Genomic DNA, 20,696 nt, shown 5'->3' with positions numbered 1-20,696 from the left:
CGCCAGCACTGCTAAATCAGAATTAGCCCCAGGTAATACTAATGAAATTCTGGTCATTAGGCTGCAGCATTTTTTATTTGATCTCAGCTGACTTAAAGCTGATTTTATCATCTCCTCAGGTCATGGCTTTAGACTTTTAACAGCTTTGTAAGATTTTTTTTGTTTCGTGCCTGTCCACTGGCAGCTTGCAGGGCTAGGCACTAGTGTGAGTCTGTGCATGGATCCAGGCATTGTCTGTGCCTCTTCCCTGGAGAAATGGATCACATCTGGTGCAGAGAACTTACCAAAAAAACATTAGCGTGTCTCTAATCACATGAGAACCATAATTTCCAGGGATATACAGTGTGGCTGACTTAGCTCCAGTTCTTATGGAATTAACTTCCTTTCCCAAAGCAGACATGTCCTACAAACTGAGCCAAACACTAATATTGAAAAGGTGTGAGAGTAATTACCCATTATGTGAGTATCTAAAAAACAATAATTACATTTTTAATTTAAGCCCTTATTCTGATACAGATATCCATTACGGAAAATTTCACTTCAGAGCATTAAAGCCTGTTAAACCTATAAGAAACTGTAAACATGCTTTTATCATGGAAATGTCGGGCAACTTTAATTATAGGAATTACTGTACTGTGCTTCTCAAATGAATACATGGTACTAGCATAGTGGGTGGTGTGACCTAATTAAAGGAAGTGATTTAGCAAGAATGTACCTCAGAAAGTTACACTCACTAGACCTTAAGAGCCAGCAGGTCACAGTGTGTTCTCTATTCATGTTCTAATTAGAGCCCACACTTCTCCAGCATCATTAGCATAAAAGAGGAAAATTAACAGTTTTATCCTAACAGTCTGGAGCCCAGATTCTGATTTAATTTACCTTCAAGTAAGTCTATAATAATACCAGGGTAAATGTGATTCTGGCACTTTATTATTTCAATAAAAAGTAAACTCCACCCATACCAACTTTACAGTTCCTGTGACTTTTAGAAATTAATTACAAGAGTTATCTGTACCCTATGAGCTTGTCAACTTGCTGATATAACTAGAATCTATTTTGGGTGCATGCCATTAAGATACTATAAATGCCATACTTTCTGATTAGTACTATTGTTAGGTCAGCATTTCTAAAGGGACATGGCCTAAAAGTCACTATGACTTTGACAAATTAAATATTTTTCCATGGCTGAGCTCTCATAAAAAAAAAAAAAAAAAGAAAAAAAAAGAAAAAACCACCACCCTAACCCACCCTGTCTGAAGGCTTTCTACTTCTGAGACTGTGATATGGACAAGCTCATACCCTGAAGGATTTACGCAGTGCTGTGTTCCATAGCACGGTCGTGATAACATCCCTTGACATTTTGATCCACAGCTGTAGGCATTCATCAGCAGGGAAAGAAACAGAAGCTCTGGAGTGAAGACAGCACCAGTTAATCATGATCTCATTCCCAATTCCATCGCTCTGCCAGTGCCCTGGACAAGACAGTAGTCGCTCGATGTCCACACCGTGTAGGTCAGTAGATACACCACCTTGTTTGCTGTTGGTGGTAGACCTGGCTCAAGCAGAAAGTTGTACCAGAGGTCTCCAGAGGTCACTTCCACCAGCACTTCTGTGATTTTCAGTGAGACAGTGACCATTATTAATTGGGAAGCCTACCTACGTGTGTAAGTCACGTTCTGCTGGAAGTGATCCAGTTGAAAACTTATTTTTTTAACTTGTCTCTGCACTGATGGGGGTTTTTTCTCAGAGGACTCGTTCCTTATGGCATGAGAGACCTGGCAGGGACAAGCAGCCTCGGGAAGGAGAGGGCTTCCTTTTTCAGCAGCAGCCGTGGGTTTATGTCAAACTCAGTTGACAAACGTCACAGGTTTTCCCAGCTGCCAGGCCACTTCTGTGGGTCTTCTAGACCCACTTCAGAATAATCTGTTAGAATCCTGATCCCTCTGTGGCATTGTGACCCTCAGCCAGAAACTGCTGTATTAATGGCACCAGATTATTGAACAGCTGCCAAGCCACAGACTTATAAACATTTGCTTGTTAGAAATTACAACAATAAAGAAAATACAAATGTTGGCCTGATTCCAAGGCACCTGCACCTGTGAAGGCAGTGGTTCATCATTGGAAACTAATAGTTGCACATAAAGATGTTGTGAGGGTCTTTAACAACATGAGGGTGATGTTGGTTACCACCATTAAGGTTTTCAGAGGTTCTAACTCAGCAGGTGATTTCTTATGAAACATTTACTTCCCCCCTTAGGGAGGACTGAACCGTAGGTTTCTCTTGGAGGAAGGAAAGCCATCAATCTTTCTCCAGCTATAAGGAAAGAGGTCATCTCCTGACAGTTTTGAGGGAGATCGTGTGAGGAGCCAACCACCTACAGAGCCTACACCTTGTCTTTTCTCTGGCACCTGGTGTAGTTCCAGGAGGCTTTCAGGCTGTTACCAGATTCAGTTTCTCTTAATATCTAATATCCTCATCTGCAGGGATTCACAGGGATTTCAGAGGGGAAATCTACAAAGTAAAATACTTGCTACGGTGAAAGGATCCCTAGGTCCTGTCGGTGGATTGATGCACGAATGAAACTCACGCCCAGTGTGCTGCAGGACTGAACCTGGCTTATAGAAATATGGAAATACTGGGGGGGTTGCTCATCATTTCCAACTCTGCAGTTCAGCTGCAGACCCCGTAACAGCACGGGGCGATACGCCACCGACATGAAGGGGAATGGTTTTGCGTTCATTGCTTTGCATGTCACACTGGCACAGCTGCGTGGAACTCTGGCATTGCACTGCCAGCCCAGGTGCTGCTGATGGATCCGCTTGGAGGAGCTGGTCCCAACGGCCGTGACGACCCCTCTCCTGTGGCAGTGGTGCCATCGCCAGCACCCACTAGATGGTGGTCTATGATAACGAGAAGGCGGCTTCCCAGGCCCCGAGAGCAGAGAGCTGGCTACCATGGGGGGCTGAAGGGATGTGCCAAACCACAGCACCTGTGGGCACAGTCCTAAAACTGCCGGGTGGGGGGGATCACTGAAGCTGCCTTCCCGGGAAAACCTGCCGGTTTCTCATGGAGCTGGGTCGCTCCAAGTTGGGGCTCACTGCCAGCAACGTACATGTGTGCAAGGACAACTAAGCCCACTCACAAACATAAATAAACACGTTAGAAGGGCTCATCATCTGCAGTTCACATCACTAATTCACTTTCAACATGAATGCTGCGCCCAAGCTTTGACACTCCAGGCACCCCGGTCCAGGACTTGAATCAATGCGCTGCTGCTCCTCATAGCTCCGTATGGATTCTGCGTGATGATAGATGCTGAAAGCATGAGCAAGGCTTTCAGTAATTCGAGCTATCAGGGGCTGAACTAAAAGGCTTCGACACCTCGCTGCCCTCCCTGCACTGCTGGACCCTGGCAGTCCGAGCCTGCGCCTGGCACAACCAAAGAGCTGAAATGCAAAGAGCATCTTCCTCTGCAACCAGCACAGCGTGTAAGCAAAAAGGGAGCTTTACACCTGTTCTCTGACAGGACTGGCGAGCATTTTTTTTTCTAGGATTTTGTTTTCTTGAAGTGCTTTCTTAGGGTAGTGAGCAGTGCTGGCATAAGGACTGGTGAGGCTGTGAATCTCCATCCTTGGAGAGTTTCAAATCCAAGTGGACAAAATTCCACTGAGTAACCTGACCTAACTTTGAAGCCAGCCTTGTTTCAAGCAGCAAATTGAAGCACCCTGCCTATACCTTTCTGTGATTCTGTGATATATTTGATCTCTTTCATTCTTAAATTGACTGTCTGAAATGCGCTGTGCAGGCAGAAGGGGAAGAGGACATAGATAATTATAACCGCAACTGCAAATCCATCTGAATAGGATCAACGTGCAAAAACACACAAGACCACATTTGTGGTGTTTGGTCCCAGAGTTCGCTCCCAAAGGCGCATGCACACAGCCTCCAGGGACCAGCAGCTGATTTGTACTGGAGCGTTCTTCCTTCTGAACATAACCACTAGATGGGGAAGCAAGCACTTGATTTTTCACCATTTCTTGGTGAACAGTTTCACTTCCTTGGTTTGGCTATGCTCACACAATTAACCGTGTTCTTGCCTCTTGTTTTAGCATCTCTAAATGGCCACCTGCTCTCGTACCCTGTGCTGTAGCACCAGGCCATAGGATTTCAGCCTAAGTTTAAAGGTGCTGCCCTAGAACACGAAAGAAAGGCCATAAAGCTGGAGGCATATAGCGCACGGGTTCGGGTCTGCAGAGGCTGTGTAGCAGTCATATAGCAAATCATTTCAGGGAAATGATTTAACAGACAGGTTTGCATATACACCTGCAAACAGTCGATACCTTTAGTCTCTTCTGTCTTCTTTACCTCCATGACATTTTTAAAGATTCTCTAGCAGTCTGGAACATTTTTGCCTGTAACAAAAGCAGTGGAGGTCTACCTTGGCTTCAAGATCTAGCACTGAATAAAATCATCAAAACCAATTGGGAAAATTAGAAATACAGACTGTGGCTATTCAAGGCTGTAGTGTATATTCAGGAGGAAATAAAAGCTTTGGGGTGTGGTGCTGATGCGTCTCATGATCAGTGTCTGTCCCTAAGAATCCCAGTTGGGATTATCAGGACCATGAGTTTTACCACAATGATTTTGGGATTAGGCAGTTAGAATTCTTTCTTGGGAAATCACTGATTATGTGAATTGTAGAGGAAAGAAGCTGGGTTAATTATCATTGATAATATACAACTGTGGGCTGGCTTCAGGGGCGGTGGGTTGGCCAATGTAGATAAGGTGCAGCTGTGGCTGGTTCTGTTAAGTGGTTGAGAGCTAATGAAGAGAGGGCAGCCGAGGAAGAAGGGGAAGAGGAGAGAGAACTCATGCCTTGGTTGAGGTGAAGGCAGTGGAGGGACTGTATGAAGAGTACGCTGGTATGAGATGGTAAAAGACCTTGTTGCACCTTGATAGTTTGGAGAGTGCTGTGACAGTGAATGCCAGTTTTTATTTGAAATGGCACCTTCTTAGACTTGAGACATCAGAGAAAACTCTTAATTACGCAGAGCATGAGGCACACAAAGGTGTCTGGGTAAGGATCCCTCCAGAGGGGCCCTGTATGTTCAGCTCCCACTCCAGCTCAGGGTAAGTATCTGGTCCCCTGGCCATGCTGAGCAGGGCACTATACCTGTGTTAGCCCCCAGCCACAGCAACCCTGACCCCTCTCAGGACCCCCCTGCACAGCTTCAAGTCCACACACACTTCCCACATGTTTCTGCCTTGCCAGCGTTAATTCAAGCACACACCACCCTGGTTAACACTTCTGTGCGGTTTAGCCCCTGGGTGGCATTAGGCACGGACACAGCAACTTTCTCCACAGCCAGAGTGGATGGGCCAGGCACATGTTCCACACCAGGTAGCACCAGAATGGTCAGGGCACTGGAGACGGTGAGGTCAGGGTGTGGAGAAAGATTCCCAAGGCACTGGGATGGCAGCATGCCTGCCCTTATATCCCAAGTCAACGTTCTTTATGGCCACAAAAGAGGACAGGTGAAGAGGGGCCGGACAACTTGTCAAAAGTCTCCCTTACATTGCTCCTGCCCCCACTTACAGCAGCATATCTTACCTCCAGGAAGAGCATAGGATGCACTGCCCAGGAGAGATCACCCTGGAGAAGCAATGGGGAAGCGCCAGCATACCAGAGCTGGACAGGAAGAGGGGACAATCGATAATGATTGATTCCTGCAGTGACACAAGAGGAGCAACAACTCCTACCTTGCTGGCCAAAACACACTCTGTGCCCTGGACTGGGCAATGGAAAGTTAAGAAACCAGTGACAGTGCACTTACTACCTCTGCCAGAAAGCCCACTGCCTGGGGAGCTGAACCGGACCCCCCTGCAGCCTGCCCCTGTGAGGAGGGGTCTTACAGCTGTAAGCATAGGGGCCATTGCAGAGAGACCCCTGAGCACCAAAGAGCCCCTGTGTGCTACCAGAGCGGTCTGAAAGGCTTTAGAAGATGGAATGGGCTCCCCTCGAGGACGGCAGGGTTGGACCCCAGCAGCTGCTTGCACCTGAGTGCAAGCACGGCTTTTTGTGCTCCTGTCTGGGAGTGAGGGTGAGGAGAGTGTTTGTAACTACAGAGGCTGATTCTGGGGCAAAGGTGCCCTTAACTCAGCGGTTCAGTAAATATCCCAGTTACCCATATTATTGAAGTGACACGCTTCACCTGTCAGCACCCATGGCTGCAGCGCTCCTTCCTCCAAAAGCCACGCGTGCAGGTGGGTGTCACTTCACGTGCTGGAGATGAACTATCCACCCAGTTTATCTGGGTCTGTTTCCTTCTGCTCCGCGTCGGCTGGGTGCCACCTCGAACTAAAGCAACGTCAGTCGCCCTTTTTCTAAGCTAAGCGCTAGCATGCAAATTCACACTGATGAAGCACCAGGGGGGGTGACACAAGTTTTCAGTCGCAAAAGCAACTGTCTCTGTACAACAGCGTTCCCTGAAAGATGAAAAAGTGGGTTTTGAAGAAAAGAAACCCAAAGAGAACACACTTTTACTGGTCTTTTTTAACAAAAATCTTTTAGAACTTTAAAAGTTCGGTATAAACATGACCAAAATGCACTATCAGCCTCCTTCCTCAGTTTTGCAGAACAACCTGACGTTGAGTTTCACAGCAACACTCTGTACAAATCCAGTATCAGTCTCCAGTAGCCAAACTTTTCTTGTTTAAAGCAGTAGAAGGGGCATCTTTTGATAAGAATGATGAGGCACACATGGGTCCTTCAAGGTCCAAGCAGATCAGAGCCACATCAAGTGTGTTTCTGAAAGATGATGTAGAGCTGGGCCATGCCACTGATGCTTGCTTAACTCTAGAGCCAGAAAGGAAATATCTCAAATGGAGAATCAGGTGTGTAAGATGCAGGGCAGTGGTGAACCTCACCCAGGTACTGTTCTTCTCTGCAAAGCAGCATTGCTGACTGCCTTATACCTCACTGGCCTGAAATACTTACAAGTACAAAGCTGCTGAATAACTGAGGCAGCCCTTCCCTGCTGTGTGTGCTCCTGATGGAGGTAGAAGGGCTGCAAATGATGTGACTGTAACGAAGGCAGGCTATGAAAAGTGCAGAGTAACCATGGCAGGTCGCTTCACCAGCTTTCACTCAGCGGAGGTCAGGTCTGTGGAAACTGGTTCCTGCAAATTAGCCGAGAAGCAATTAAGACTGGTGATCTCCCACCACCTCTCTAGCATTACACCCAATTCATTCTACCTGTCCTATACATCCTTGGTTTTGTTGGTGCCTCTGTGATACAAAGCATAGTAAAAGTCAGACAAATTGGTGTACACTGGACACAAAAACATCCCAGCTTTCTCTGCTTGTCCTGCTGAAAGGACTGCAGATTTTGAGAATTAGCACATTCTTGAGTCTTGCTAGTTTATTACAGGGTTGTCACTGTGGTCTGTAAGAGGCACTACTGCAAAAAAAGTATCCTAAGGAGGTGTGAAATGCTGCCAGTGAGCAAACTAAAGCAAGCTTTCTGTTCTAATCACCATTCCTAAGAGGCTTTGCTTTGAGTTCTGCAGCCCCGTTTGAATGCCACAGACTTCAGAAAAGATGTGGAACAACTGGAGAGTCAAGAGAAAGCAAGAGCTGGACAGCACCACCCGTGAGGAAAGATAGAAAAAATTTCAATTGTTCCGTCAAACTGGGACGGTCTCAGTGGCTTCCCCAGTAGTAAGACCATTGTGTACAAATCCGTGCTTGCCTTTCTTCATCCGTGCTTGGTGAGTGCTGTGTCCTGCAGGCACCTGCAGCCCTGCCACAATGTTCTCTTCCAGCTCTTCTTTACCACGCAGTATGTACACAAAGTGGATTGGACCCAGCAAGGGACCCAGAGCATTCACCCCATGATCTACCAGTTAGATTAGGTAGATCTACCTGTTAGGTAGATTACACCCCTAAAACTTGGGTTTAAACCCTGCCGAGATGGAGCAGAGACCTAAATCCAGGTCTTTCATAGCTCTTGTGAGTGAATGTGTCCATCGCAGAATGAGCAGGCACTTCTAAGCTTTGCTTTGTAAGAGGTAGATTTATAACTGCCTATGAACAAAACAGTAAGATTTTTATTATTTTGGCAAGGGGAAGAAAATCATTTCTCTATAAAGCTGTTTCTCAAAGGCATATTACAGTAAAGGTGATTTCTCTGTTGAAACAGTGCTGGCATCTTAGACTATTCTTGCATTTTTCTAAGGGCACCGTTCTCTGTAGGCGTGGAAACGATCATTCTTGACTCAAGGAGAAAAGGAACGTTTGCTGAAAAGCATTTATGCGCACAGCACCCTGTGATACTGTGCATGGGAGCTTGTGCCACAGCTGCTGCACACTGTTTACACTTGTACGGGACACTTGGCTGGAGGTCAGACATGCTGTTTGTCTCCACCGATGACAAGCAAGACCTTTCCAGAAGGATCTCACCACAGCCTTAGTGGTCAATCTCTTGAAAGAAAAATAAGTAACACCCTTACGTATTGGTGTGGGGGGTGTATAAGCACCGCGCTGTGTCGATCACCTAAACAGGCCAGGGCGCGTTCCCAGTGCATCTGCAGGATGCCACACAGCACCATGCAGGACCAGCCACACGGCGAGCAGCTCTGCATCACCGGCATCAGCACGGCATCGGCACCACGCCTGCGATGCAGGTCCCAGCTGTAGCATTCAGGGCTTGGGATGGAGCTCCTCTGGCCTTTCCCAGGGACCCCAGTGCAGGCCCCTGTGCTCTGAGAAAGTCCTCCTGTGTTTCAACTTTGCAAACGGTTCGTTATTAACAGCAGACAACATTATTATCAGCTGTAGTCCATTTTATCGCCAGAACAAGCTCTGTCTCCCTCGGCTGTCAGCATTGCAAGACCTGACTGCAGGCCTCCTGGCTCCTTTCTGCTTCTCGCCTCCAGCAGCTCCCGCTGCCCTTGGCCACCATTGCCCAGCATCCCCCAGCAGCAAGCGAGGGGGGCCGGAGCCCTGCCAGCTGCCTGCTTTCACTGTGCACTCCCTGTGCACAGCACTCGGCCAGGAGATAGCCATGCACGGCCAGGAGATAGCCATGCACAGGCAGGAGATAGCCATGCACGGCCAGGAGATACCATGCACGGCCAGGAGATAGCCATGCACAGGCAGGAGATAGCCATGCACGGCCAGGAGATACCATGCACGGCCAGGAGATAGCCATGCACAGCCACAGCTTGTACCAGCCCTGGCTCCAAGCCTGGCCCCGGGCAGTGGTCAGATGCTGGAGGGGTGGGAGTGGGGCCAGCAGGAGTCACAGGCACAAGAAGGAATAAGGAGCAAGCCGTGGAGGTGATGCATGTGGCTAACTGCTCCTCTCCAAAGGATTTCTTTCCGTCTTCCAAAGCTTGGTGCCTGGCTTCACTCTGCAGCTGGGGGTTTGCAGATGCTGTCGTTCAACCTAAGCAGGCAGAGGCTGGTTCCTGAGCCACCTGTGCTCCCCCCTACCACTCCAGCTTCACTCCAGGTCCACAGCGTGAAGGTATGGTGAGCACCCTGTAAAGGTAATACTCAGGTTGCTGCTGGATTTTGCGTAAAAACTTTATTATTCCCAAATGGGGGCAGTACTCCTGACCCAGGGAAGCCTTAAAGGTGCTAAGGGACTTGCAAATACTCTTTCTTATTTCTTGTTTTCAAAGATTTTGTTCCATTTCTCATCATCACAGGAATAGGTGATGAGGGTATGGGATATCTCTGATAGAATTCATTCTTACAAAGTTTACACAAATCCAGGTTTTGTGAGCTGAAGCTCGCACACTTCTGACCTTTGAGAAGCAGCTTTGCTTTTTGGGCTTCATGTAAATAAAGGCAGGACACCAACTGTCACTTCTGTCTAGCCTTTCAATTTTCTAACACAGCTATGCAGGCTACACATTTTAACCAGAACTTAAGAATTAACTTTTGTGCTAGATGCCTGGAAATGTTGGTTAGACTGAGTAAGCATCACTTCCTTAAATTTCAGTCTCTCTTCTGACTCCATATTTTAAATTAGCTGACCTGGAAAGCGCTAACAGACCTCACCCATCAACCCTTTTTGTAAGGCAATGTTTTAAACGTGGATGAAACTTACGCATCTACAAAACCTGTCCGAGGGGAAGCATATCATGGAATTGAAGCCTTATTAAATAACCTTGTTACTGAGTAGCTAAGTCAAATCCTTCAGAGCGTGCTTCTTGCCTGTGCCTCCCTCCCCTCCTCGTCAGCACTAAGAGCATGTTACTGCTGCAAGGTGGACATTCAGCCCCTTGGACAACTGTGGAGCCGCTTGCTCTGTGTTTTCTTGTGCCTCCCATGAACAGTAGCAGCGGGGTGCAATGAGACATTCCACGTTTTAGGAGTGTTAGGGCGGAAAGTCTGAATAATGTTTATTTCTTTATTTGCTGCTTAAATCCAAAGGTTTCTGTATTATTTCATTGCATAGCATTGCAAGGGAACTAGAAATAGTACATTCAAAGTGTGAAGCATAGTTTCCAGGATTTACAGCTGTGTAATTCCCTTGGGATTTATTCCCATTGGTTAGCGCTGGGTGCATGCTGGTGACCTGAGTGACATTGTAGCATGAGGCTTTCTGCCCAGACACTTGCAGGCTTTTCTCACCTCCTAACAGGGGATTAAACAAGCCTACAGCAAGCACAGCTGCAAATTCAGAAGGTAAGAGTGTGTGGGTGGGTGGGAATGCATCGAGAAAAGGGAAAAATGTGCACAAATAAAGCAGAGAGAGAGAGAAATGGGGGCTGGCGGCACATGAAAGCTGTCAGATCGTCAGGCAGTCAGGATTCCTTCAGCGTTGAATGGCTAGCATTTATCAGTATTACTTTATCATTTATGGTTTGATAGTCTTTAAGTAAGAAGGGACTGTAGGCTGCAAGTTGTTTAACCAATTTTATGCAAGTGAGCAGGTTTTGAGTTAAACTGGGGTGAGGAGAGGTTGTCTGGAGCTGATCACTTAGCAGAGGTGCAAGGAGTGAAAGTATCAGAGGAACTGGGTTCTTGTGCTCAGCTTAGCCAGCGCGGGAGGAGAGGTCAGCTCTGCCGGCATCTCTGTTCCGGATACTCACCCTTCGTGTCACTCTGTGTTGACTGTCAGCTGTGCTAAAAAAAATATGTTGTGAAGCAAAGTATGCAGGACGCTGTTCCAGAGCTACTTTGTATCGCGGTGCTAAAAGAGGGCTGAGCAGATAGTGCAGGTATCCTGGCAAATGTGACACCACTCACAGCAGCAACGTGGAGCAGCAGCCTGGCGAGCAGATAAACACACCGCTGGCAAGGTTTGCTTCCCGAACGCTTCAGCATGGTCTGCTGCAACGAAGAGGAGTGGAATTTTCCAGCTGGTTAGTCCAACTGCATGTGCCACGCTCCCGGCTCCCCGCCGTGGCTGCTTGCGGATGCCCGTTTAGCTGCAGGCTATGAACTGTGAGATTTCTCAGGGGCTTCTCCTGGGTCAGGAACAATCACTGGAAAAGTAGATCAGAGAGCTCACAGAGGAGGTGGCCTGATAAGCTGGGAACGTGCCTTCCCTTTGGCTCAGTTTCTGTAATGAGCTGTGAGACAGTTTGCGTTGCTGCTGTTGACAGCGCGCAGCCAGCACCACTCCAGGCTTCTCTGTGCAAGGACCTGGGCCCTGCCTCAGCTCAGCCCCACACCCACAGGCGTCGGGGGCTGCCCTTTCGCCCATCTGCTCTGCGATCCATGACAGGGGATGGGGAGAAATCCCTGCCTGGAGACTCAGCAAGGATGGTGTTAGAGGGAGAAGGGGTCCCTTGCACAGCTATGCTGCGTGCTGGCAGGGGAGCGCCAGCTCAGAGCACCCTCCACGCTTACAGAGACCCCCGGAATCACAGCCCCCTGCTGTGTGTGCACGCTGCCTGCATGTGCCAGGGAGACCCAGGCACCAAATCTGGGCAGTCCCGGTGGGTGAAGGGTGCCCAGCAGACCCTACTGCTGCACCGAATGGAGCAGAACTGTCCCTGAGACACCAGCTCTGACAGCTGTTAAGGGGAGGGGGAGGCCGTACCTTCCCCAAAACGCTTCAAAGTGATCGAAGATGTAGCAGGAGGCAGAAAGCTTATGAAGCTCGATCGAGTCAACTGTTAATGTGAAAGCTGGTTTATTGACTTATGACTGCATTAATGTATCTACACTTATAAAAGAGTGATCTGGCAAAGATTGTGCTGAATGGATACGATCCGAAGATAGGCAGATAGCTAAACATGACTGATATAAGACACGATTCCCTGACTACAAAGGCAGATAGGCGAGGAGATGCATTTAATACCACCTGCAGTCCTTCAGATGAGATTCTGTACCTTTCTGATACAGCTTCCAGGAGATGCTCCACAGTGGGGAAGATGGGAAGATTCCTGCTGTATCCAGGAATCTTTGAATTTTCCACGTGGGGGTCTTATGGCAAGGCTCTACCCTAAGGCAAACAGATGTTTTGTCAAAATTAGGAGCCTAAGAAATATGTCAGAAGGGTCATTAAAAGAGTGAAATAAATGTCTCAAGAAAAGAGAGGCAGATCATGCTTCTCCTAGAGAGAACTTGAGAGAATGAAAAACAAAGTCCATCAGGAGTGGCTGAAAGCAGCTGCTTTTAGGGGATTTTGTAATTCAGTGAAGGAAAGCCAAGAGTGCAGATTTCCTCTAGCGCTTTCCTTTCCCTGAAGTCCTGTAGTTTTGGATTCTCCTTCCAGAAAGCCATTGAATAACTGGATAGACTCCTAATGGAAAGCAAATTGCAAAGTCAGACCCTGGAAGCCAACACACCACCTCAGTCTGTAGCCTAAGACCTCACTTGGGAAGAGAAGAGGAGGAAGCACATGAATTTATGCCGAGGGAAGCGATGATTTGAGGGGGCATCTAGAAAAAACCTGGAGGTGCTGCTGTCCCAGTGACTGCTGCAGGATCATCCACCTTGATTAAGCTTTTCAGATGCCAGTTCTCATTTGCATTTTGGCCTCTCAGGCTGTGTCTGCAGGTGCTGTATGCATGAGTGTTTGCATATCCACACCGACTAACCTACAGCTTTTTGGTTTGTCCATGTCAGTATTGCCACTAACACCAGTAAGTCCAGTTCAGCTCCTCTGCAGCAGCAGCTGACTGCCTCTTCCTCACGCACAATTTCTAGGGTCAGGTAGACCCAGGCTTACATAATTTGCCTGGAATTGTGGTGAATTCATCACACCAGAAAAGAGTGATGGAGGTTCAGAAATTTTTCTAAATAGTATATTCTACTTAAAAGAAAATTAATTAACACAGGGCTATTCCTGTCCTGAAAAAGGAGGTCAGACTAGCATCAGAATTGGTCCCTTTTGTCCTTGTAATACATTTACACATATACAGCGTTGGGAGCTGTTGGGGAAGAGCACAATGCCGATGGTAATATCATGCAGAGAACGCCAAAGAAAATGGGCCGAGTTAAATTTGGACAAATATATCATCAGAGCAGCAGAAGTAAATCATTTCCATCCTGTTTTCCCAGCTCAGAGAAGGCAGACTTAGCCCACAGTAGTATCAGACTGAGCTACTTGAAACAACAGCATGGTTTTTTGACTTTCTCCAGTTTGTACAACTCACTAGTACAGGGTGCCCAAAAGAAAGTCTCATGTTGTTTTTGGAAAGCCACACGAGCCATTCCTGTGAAGTAATTAATTGCCAGCTCAGACATTTCATTTTCTGCAGAGCCAAGGAGAAAATGAGGGCCGTTTTGAACAACAGAAGCTTCAGGAGCTCACAACGGTTTGTCTCACTCATCACTTGAAACTACCCAGTCAAAAATCTGGGGTAATAATTTTTGTCATCAGATATACTGGTTTTTAACTATCTCTTTCTTTGTTCCGTTGTCGCATCAGAAATTCTAACCAGTATGTCCGGGCAGGTGCTGTCAGTGAGAACTGCACCGCGGGCTCTTTCTCTTTTAGCCCTCCTGGCCCTGTTCTCCTTGGCCTTTGCTCTCCCTCGAGGCTGATGCACCATAGCAGCCCAGCTGCAGGGGGACACTGCAACAGAAATATCATGAGAGGCACCCACATGAAGAAATATTGCAGCTCAGGTAGGAGCAGATTTACATCAGTTTGATCCAAACCAAAACATTTCCTCACATTTCTGAATTTCCCTGAACTTCATTTGTTGCAAGAGTTGAAATTTTGACTTTTTGTTCCAAAATAGGGCAAAAATAAATGTTGAAACATTGGCATTTCCCATAGGAAGGAAATTCCATTATTTGAGCAGCTCTGTGAAACACGAAGGAGATTCATTTGCAGAAACTCTGCTAACTTGGAATGAAGGTCGCAGCTGCATAATTGGACTCTGCTCCCTGGGCCAAACCGGCAGTGCAGGATACAAAATTAATCCCAACCCCCAAATTAAGGTTACTGTAACAAGGAGAACAAGACTACAGAATTGCAAAATCCAGGGAAGGAAGGGTTGACGAATTGCTTAACATACCAGAAAATCACATCTTTCCCCATGACAATTGGCAACTGGGAATACCCCAGAGGCTTTCTGCACTCCAGCAGAAAACAACCCTGTTCCTATGACACATGGAGGCGAGGATGGTTCACAGACATCCCCCAGCCACCCGCTTGTTCAGGTGACAGGGCTGTAGAGAAATTCTAGAGGAATGAAGGCAGGTTAATTAACATCGATAATGTACAACTGTGGGCTGGCTTCAGGGGTGGAGGGTTGGTTGATGTGGATAATGCACAGCTGTGGCTGGTTCCTGCTGAGTAGTTAAATAGCTCTGAGGACTGTATGGAGAGGAGTTCTGGATGGAGAGAGACCTGGAAGTAGAGTGAGCAGAGCGAGTGTGCCCTGGATGTAGGAGAGGCCCTGGGAGAAGCAGGGGGCTGGGATGAGGAGAGGCTGGCTGGCAGGGGAGCCGGGAGAAGGAAGAATCCAGACGCAGCAGAGGCAAGAAGCAGGGTGGGCTGGCCTGAAGGGGATGGAGAAACAGCGCGGGCAGGAGATGAACCTTTGAAACCTCGTGGGGGCTGGTGGCTGTGCTGGGGCAAGGCGTGGGATCTGCTTGTTGGAGTTAACCTGGGATGGGGGGGAAAAGCCTTGTTGCAGCTGGCCATAACTCTGTGCTAACAGAGATTCATGTGTGGGCTTTTTCCTTATTGTTATGTTATGAATCAACACTTAGCCTATCTTTAAAGTGTTCTGCTTTTTAAAGATCTGATAATTGATATCTGTTTTCTTAAAGAAAAAGATGATAAAGAAGTAGGTGTTCTACTGGACCTGCAAACCCCTTCTTTGGACACGCAAGCCCTCTGTAGAAATCAGTCTCAGGAGTCCTTTGCCAAGAACTTCACTTGTTTAGGACCAAGATCTTTCCAAGCTCAGCAGATACAGACTGAGGGCATGTTTAAAGAGGGAATGGGTGCAAAACAAACTGCCCTGTCCCTATGTAACATTTTTTAGTCTACTTGTGAGACTAGCATAAATAATTCTGAAAGGTGCTTTGTGGAGAAAGTTGCCAGGAGCTGACTTGAGAAAGCTATTCCAGGCTGTTTCCCAACAAGCCCTTACTTCATCTTCAAACATCTGTGCAAGGATAGCATCAGAGGATCCTTGATAAGGTGACTAAGTGACACGAGGTGCAGTTGTCATGCCTTATTGCCTCTCGCAAGGGTGGCATCGTGAGTTCCCTTTGCTGTTGATAAGTCGCAGTATCACGTGGCCTCTGTGCGATGTGGATGATCAAAGGTGCCTGGCAATTGTGGAGAGGGGGGAGGCTTTGGGGAGTTAGTTCACCATGGGGGCTGTGCCCCAGGGATTGCTCCACCCTGGAAAGACTCTGCCTGGACATCAGGCACCTCCATCCTGAGGGAGCAGAGCTCTTCACCTCCTCCATAGCTTCAGACTGCTGCTCTGTGTCCTATTTAATAACTCAAAGGTGTCTGGAAACTGCCACAGGTGTAAGTCAAAATGAAACATGGGAGAAGCTGCTGAAGGAGAAAGTTTAAAGTGTTCATCACTGTCAGTTTATGGCTAAAAAAGGCCTAGGGGTGTGTTAACCTGGGGATTGGAAAACTGGGTAGGAATTAGCACAGATCCTAGCAGCCAAGCTGAACTTCAGGCAGAGTAAGTGGGCAAGGACAATTATTCACTGTTAGCCAACCATTTCTCCCCAGGGTAGGTTCAGGGAGAAGCGCACAGGGCTGTGGGGTGGCAGCTCTGCCCCTCTCCGGGTAGCACCAGGCGAAGAGTGCTCCTTGTTGCAGGTCACCGAGCATCCAGTAGACCGCTGGCAGGCTACCCTGCTGTAAGAAAAGCTGCTGGTTAAGCCACTGAGAGAAGCAGGGGCACGAGGAATAACAGATGTCCTTTTGCTGCAGCTCCCCTGCCAGCAGCCGATGTTGTGGACCCAGCAGAGGAGATCAGCTGTGTACAGGGCCGCACTGTGATGATCCACCTCTTTTTACTCCTCTGGCTGGACTGGCTCTCAGCCACACTTCTGCAGGAGTGTTTTGGGTGCGTGGTGCAAGCAGAGGGCTGGAGCCTATTCCCTGTAACCACAGACATTCATTTTGGAATAAAATTATCTATTTGTGTAGCCCATTCCAATAGGCAATTTGCTGGAAAGATGACTGTGACTTTGCAGGGTACAGGGCTTGGGTTTCCAGGCGCCAGCTGACACGTGTGACCCAAGACCTCACAGGACTTGTGCAGCCTTCCTCAGGAAGGTTAGTGCCATTTCCTCCACTTACATGTGGGCAACCAAGCTGTGTGAAGATCGAGCAACGTGTTGGGTGCAGACAGTGTGTCCTTGTCCCCTGATGCAGCAATGGCCCGTGCCCATGCTGATCTGGCAGATGGAGCAAGTTAAAACAAGGGGTGATGACAGAGATAGTCAAGACCCTGGGCTCCAAACGGCCCATCCAGCAAAGTCACATCTAATCACTGTCCTGGACTCAATGACCTTTAAGATCATTTTTCTTTTTCCACCTAAATGACTCTTTGATTCTATGACTACTGTTGGCAAAAAGCCCTTTGGTGTTGGGAGCTGCTCTCCGTAACCTGGGCTGAAGAGGTTTGGCTCTCCTTTTCCTACAGAGTCTGATAGGGACACAGGGCTCGGAGGGGGGGGAGGGGAGGGATTGCAGTTCCAGAACTCTCCATCAGATGAGCCTGACACTTTGGCTTTGACCTACCCCTTGCTGGATGAATTCAAACTCCATGGCAAGTTCTAGCGGCAGGCACAATGCATCGCTGTTTGTGTGCTGAAGTGGGAGTATGCAGCAAAGTCCCTGCACCAGTGCCACCTGAATTAAGGAGAAGGCTAATGTCAGGAAACAACTGACATGTCCCCTGTAAGTCATATACCTGGTAGAAATAGAAACAGAGGTGCTGGTCTAACCTTGGTGCTGGACCTCGGGTTTTAGACATAATTTTTCACTCTGCCCAGTTCGGAGGCCAGCACGGGCTGTGTGGTGCTCACACCTGCAATCTGACTTGTGGTTTTGGCACAGTGCATTAATGGAAATCTTGAAATGTGGGACTTCTATCAAAGAAACTGTGGCAGGAATCGATACCTAAGAGATCAGCGAGTAAGAACACTGGAATTTTCTCCTGCTTCCTTGAAAGCAGAGCCTGGCTCCCTGATGGACCATATTGCTGATTTATTTTCTTTGCACACTCAGTGAATTGATTCCTCCTTGTGACTTGCCTAATACACCAACAGGACATCACAGCGATTCGGCCGGGGCACAGACACATGTCCGTCCCCACAGGCTGCTCTGGACACAGGGGTGTGTCTGGATCTCTGCGGTCCTGCTTAGACTGGACCGGCGAAGGACCGGCCCGTTCAGGGTATCCAGCTGTTGCTGCTGGATGGATTTCTGCAGGTAGTCACCCTCGTGGAAGGAATAGACTAAGGGGCAGGAGTGGGATGGGGATGAGATCTGGTTCTCATTTGACAGCTTGCCCTGCTCTCTGTTCCTGATAATGCTCTTTGCAGCTTGTGTGAGGAGGCAGAAGAAAGTGCAAAAACACAGGTAGTGTTAAATCCAGTGTGGGCTATACGCAACATCGTGGTGACAGGTGCTTTCTGTCCTCTGGTCTCCTGCAATCATAGAAGATTTTTTCAGTCTCCTCCTACATGCCACTCCCCCAGCCCCTACTGCTATGTATCCTGAGCATATTACTGTCTTCCTTTCCTCTCTCAGGAGGTACTGCTCAGAGCTCTCTGCTAACGCTGTACCTTTCTAAGGAGAAAATCCTGCATCCTGCCTTTGACTTTAAAGAATTAAAGAACGAAACAACTCAGAATAATCCCCCAAGACGAAAAAGACGTGCTGCCCTTCCTGCTTGACGACTGGCACTTGTTCCAGGTGAGTGGTTTTGTCAGCAAATCTGAATGCATGAATAAGAGCAGTGCCAGGTCTAGGGGCTGAAGCAGGACAGGAGGATGGCAGGAGATTTCCTTGGGCATATGCGTGAGAGAGCAGCAGGGACAGCTCTCACCCTGCTTCAGGACAGGGGACTGCCCAGCAGGGAGTGCTTTAAAAGTGGGACTGTATGTTCTGGGCTGGGGTGAAATGCCTGGTGGGCAGCTAGAGCAAGCTGAGCTTATCACAGGATCTTAGCATGAGTAGGGAGCAGTGGGGAAAGCAGCGTTTGTCCTCCCAGTACCAGACTTAGGCCCCAAAGCAGCTGATCAGCTGGCGATCACCTTGTCGCTGTAGAGCTTAGCTGGGTCAGTGGCTGAACCCTCGGCAGATCTGATCTCCTCTGGGGTCCATTGTCATGGCAGGAGTTGGCTGGGAGGGAGCTGGCTGCCAGATAGTGAGTGGGAAATGGAGATGCCCTAGCACATCATTGAGCAAAGCCCTGCCAGGGGCTGCTATAGCAACACAAAGATAGCTGAGTTCACCCCAGTTGGGCTTGGCAATGGAAATTTTCAGCACAGGCGCTTTGGCAGTGTTGCTTTCAGCTCACACTTCCCTTCCCAAGGGCAAGCAATGGGCCAGGCTGCGAAAGATCCAACAGTGTGAGGGGTGAGGATGCCTCCAGCCAGGGGGTTTGTAATCCCTCTCTATCCTGGTTGTCGGGACTGAAAAAACCCAGCTGTTGGCACAGTGGCTGGATTCAATGCTCCTGACCACAGGCACTGAGCTGCTGTTGAGGGAAAGTGAGGCAGGAATGCAGAAATCCACTTTGCTGTCCATGCAAAGCACCCATCCAGCTGGTGGTGGAGGGGCTGTAGCTTCCTACCCTGGAGTGCCAATGATCTGCCCAAAAGCAAGTGTAGGAATTGATAGCTGCTAACTGCGATTGTCAGGCCCCAGAGCAGAGTCCTGCGGGAGAAGCATGGCCCTGCCTGCCTTCTCTTGAACAGCCTGGCACATCCCTTCCTTGCAAACACTGAGCCTTCCCTCCCTCCACGCAAGGATGGGCTCTGTAACTTCTGCCCACTCACTAGGTGACCCAGCACCAGAAGCTGTCCACCTTGGAAAGGCTAGTACAGCTGTCTCAGCAGCCCCTTGCCTTGCCCCTCCGTACCTGCCTAGCTTGTGCAAACCTCTTTCCAACCCCTCTCCTGCAGAGATTCCTCCCTCTGCTCAGCCTTAGGGCGCTTCCCTTCTGCTACCTGTGGAGACTTCCCTCCTTGAAAACCCTCCTGGTTTTGATGCTGAACATAGTAGCAGGGTTTCCTTGGAGACAAGAGAAACAGTGGGCTTGAAAGTACTGATTATTTCACAGTTGCTGGCTGGCTTTCAGCAACAACAACAGAAAAAAATTGTGTTAGCAGAGGGAAGAGGGGGCCTGGGGTAGCGGCTGTCGAGGGGGGACGCCTGCCTGACACGCTTTCCCAGTGTCATCCTGTTAGCAGCAAGGCTTGCCCGAGTGCCACGCTCATGCCCATGGCAGCGGTGTGACCGTACACGCTGTCCCAAGCACCGCCACTCTGGGATTGCGTTGCCACTCTTCCCTCAGTCCCCAGAGGCTGGTAAACCTGGGAGAGGCTTTGCGGTGGGCATTTCTAATTTGGCTGCCTTCTGTCAGTCCCAGGAGTAAACCTGACTAATTAGATTAACCCCTTGTGTGTTCTTCTATGCAGACATTAGCAATAGTGGGACAGTGAGGTAAAGCACCAGCATTTCAGTCATTGCCTCCCATCCATTTGTTCTGAGCAGTGACAACTGGGTTTGTCCCAGGCAAGAGCCTGAAACCCTGGGGACTGGAGCTCTCCTCTGCTGCACTGTCCGCATGGTGCTTTGCCTGCCGTGGGGCTGGTTATGTGATAATCGGCTGACATCTCTTGGGCACATTAACAATCAGAAAGCCATGCTGGCACACAGGGAGCAGGGCATGGACTGACTGCTGGGGCAGGGCAGGGCAGAAGGCAGATAAAGTCTTCACATGAACTTTTCATTTACTTTCTCCAACCCCACACACCGTGGGAAGAGTGCCCTGTAATGCCATATCCTGCCAGTGGCCAGGACCTTCCTTGTCCCAGAGAAGCATCTCACAGCGGATCCACTTGACTGACAGCTCCTCCTCTGCTGAGACACCCCGGGGTCCTCATGATCTGTCCAATAGCCACAAACAGCAGTTGGCCATTTCCATGAAGTAGCAGCATCTTGTTTATCTTGCAGTGTGGTGCAAGAGTGGTGTGCAGGGGTTAGAGGGTGAGAGAAGA

The 20,696-nt window shown here is 48.6% G+C and overlaps 1 protein-coding gene across 9 annotated transcripts in view; it reads left to right on the top strand.

Annotated features, from left to right (window-relative positions):
* Nucleotides 1-9,229: 9,229 nt before the first annotated feature.
* LOC102047875 (excitatory amino acid transporter 4) overlaps nucleotides 9,230-20,696 on the top strand; it is a 34,481-nt gene continuing 23,014 nt past the window's right edge. For 6 of the 9 annotated variants that reach the window (XM_027812761.2, XM_027812760.2, XM_055709221.1 and 3 more), the window contains exons 1-2: nucleotides 9,230-9,531; nucleotides 18,220-18,384. The gene's annotated coding sequence lies outside the window, so the exon portion shown is untranslated. Of the gene's footprint in view, nucleotides 9,554-18,219; nucleotides 18,385-20,696 lie in introns of all 9 variants that reach the window. The other 3 variants (XM_055709225.1, XM_027812759.2, XM_055709222.1) reach the window with 2 other exon arrangements.

This window comes from Falco cherrug, chromosome 4, assembly GCF_023634085.1.
Source record: "Falco cherrug isolate bFalChe1 chromosome 4, bFalChe1.pri, whole genome shotgun sequence".
NCBI lineage: Eukaryota > Metazoa > Chordata > Aves > Falconiformes > Falconidae > Falco > Falco cherrug.
This window is presented reverse-complemented; position numbering and strand designations above follow the sequence as displayed.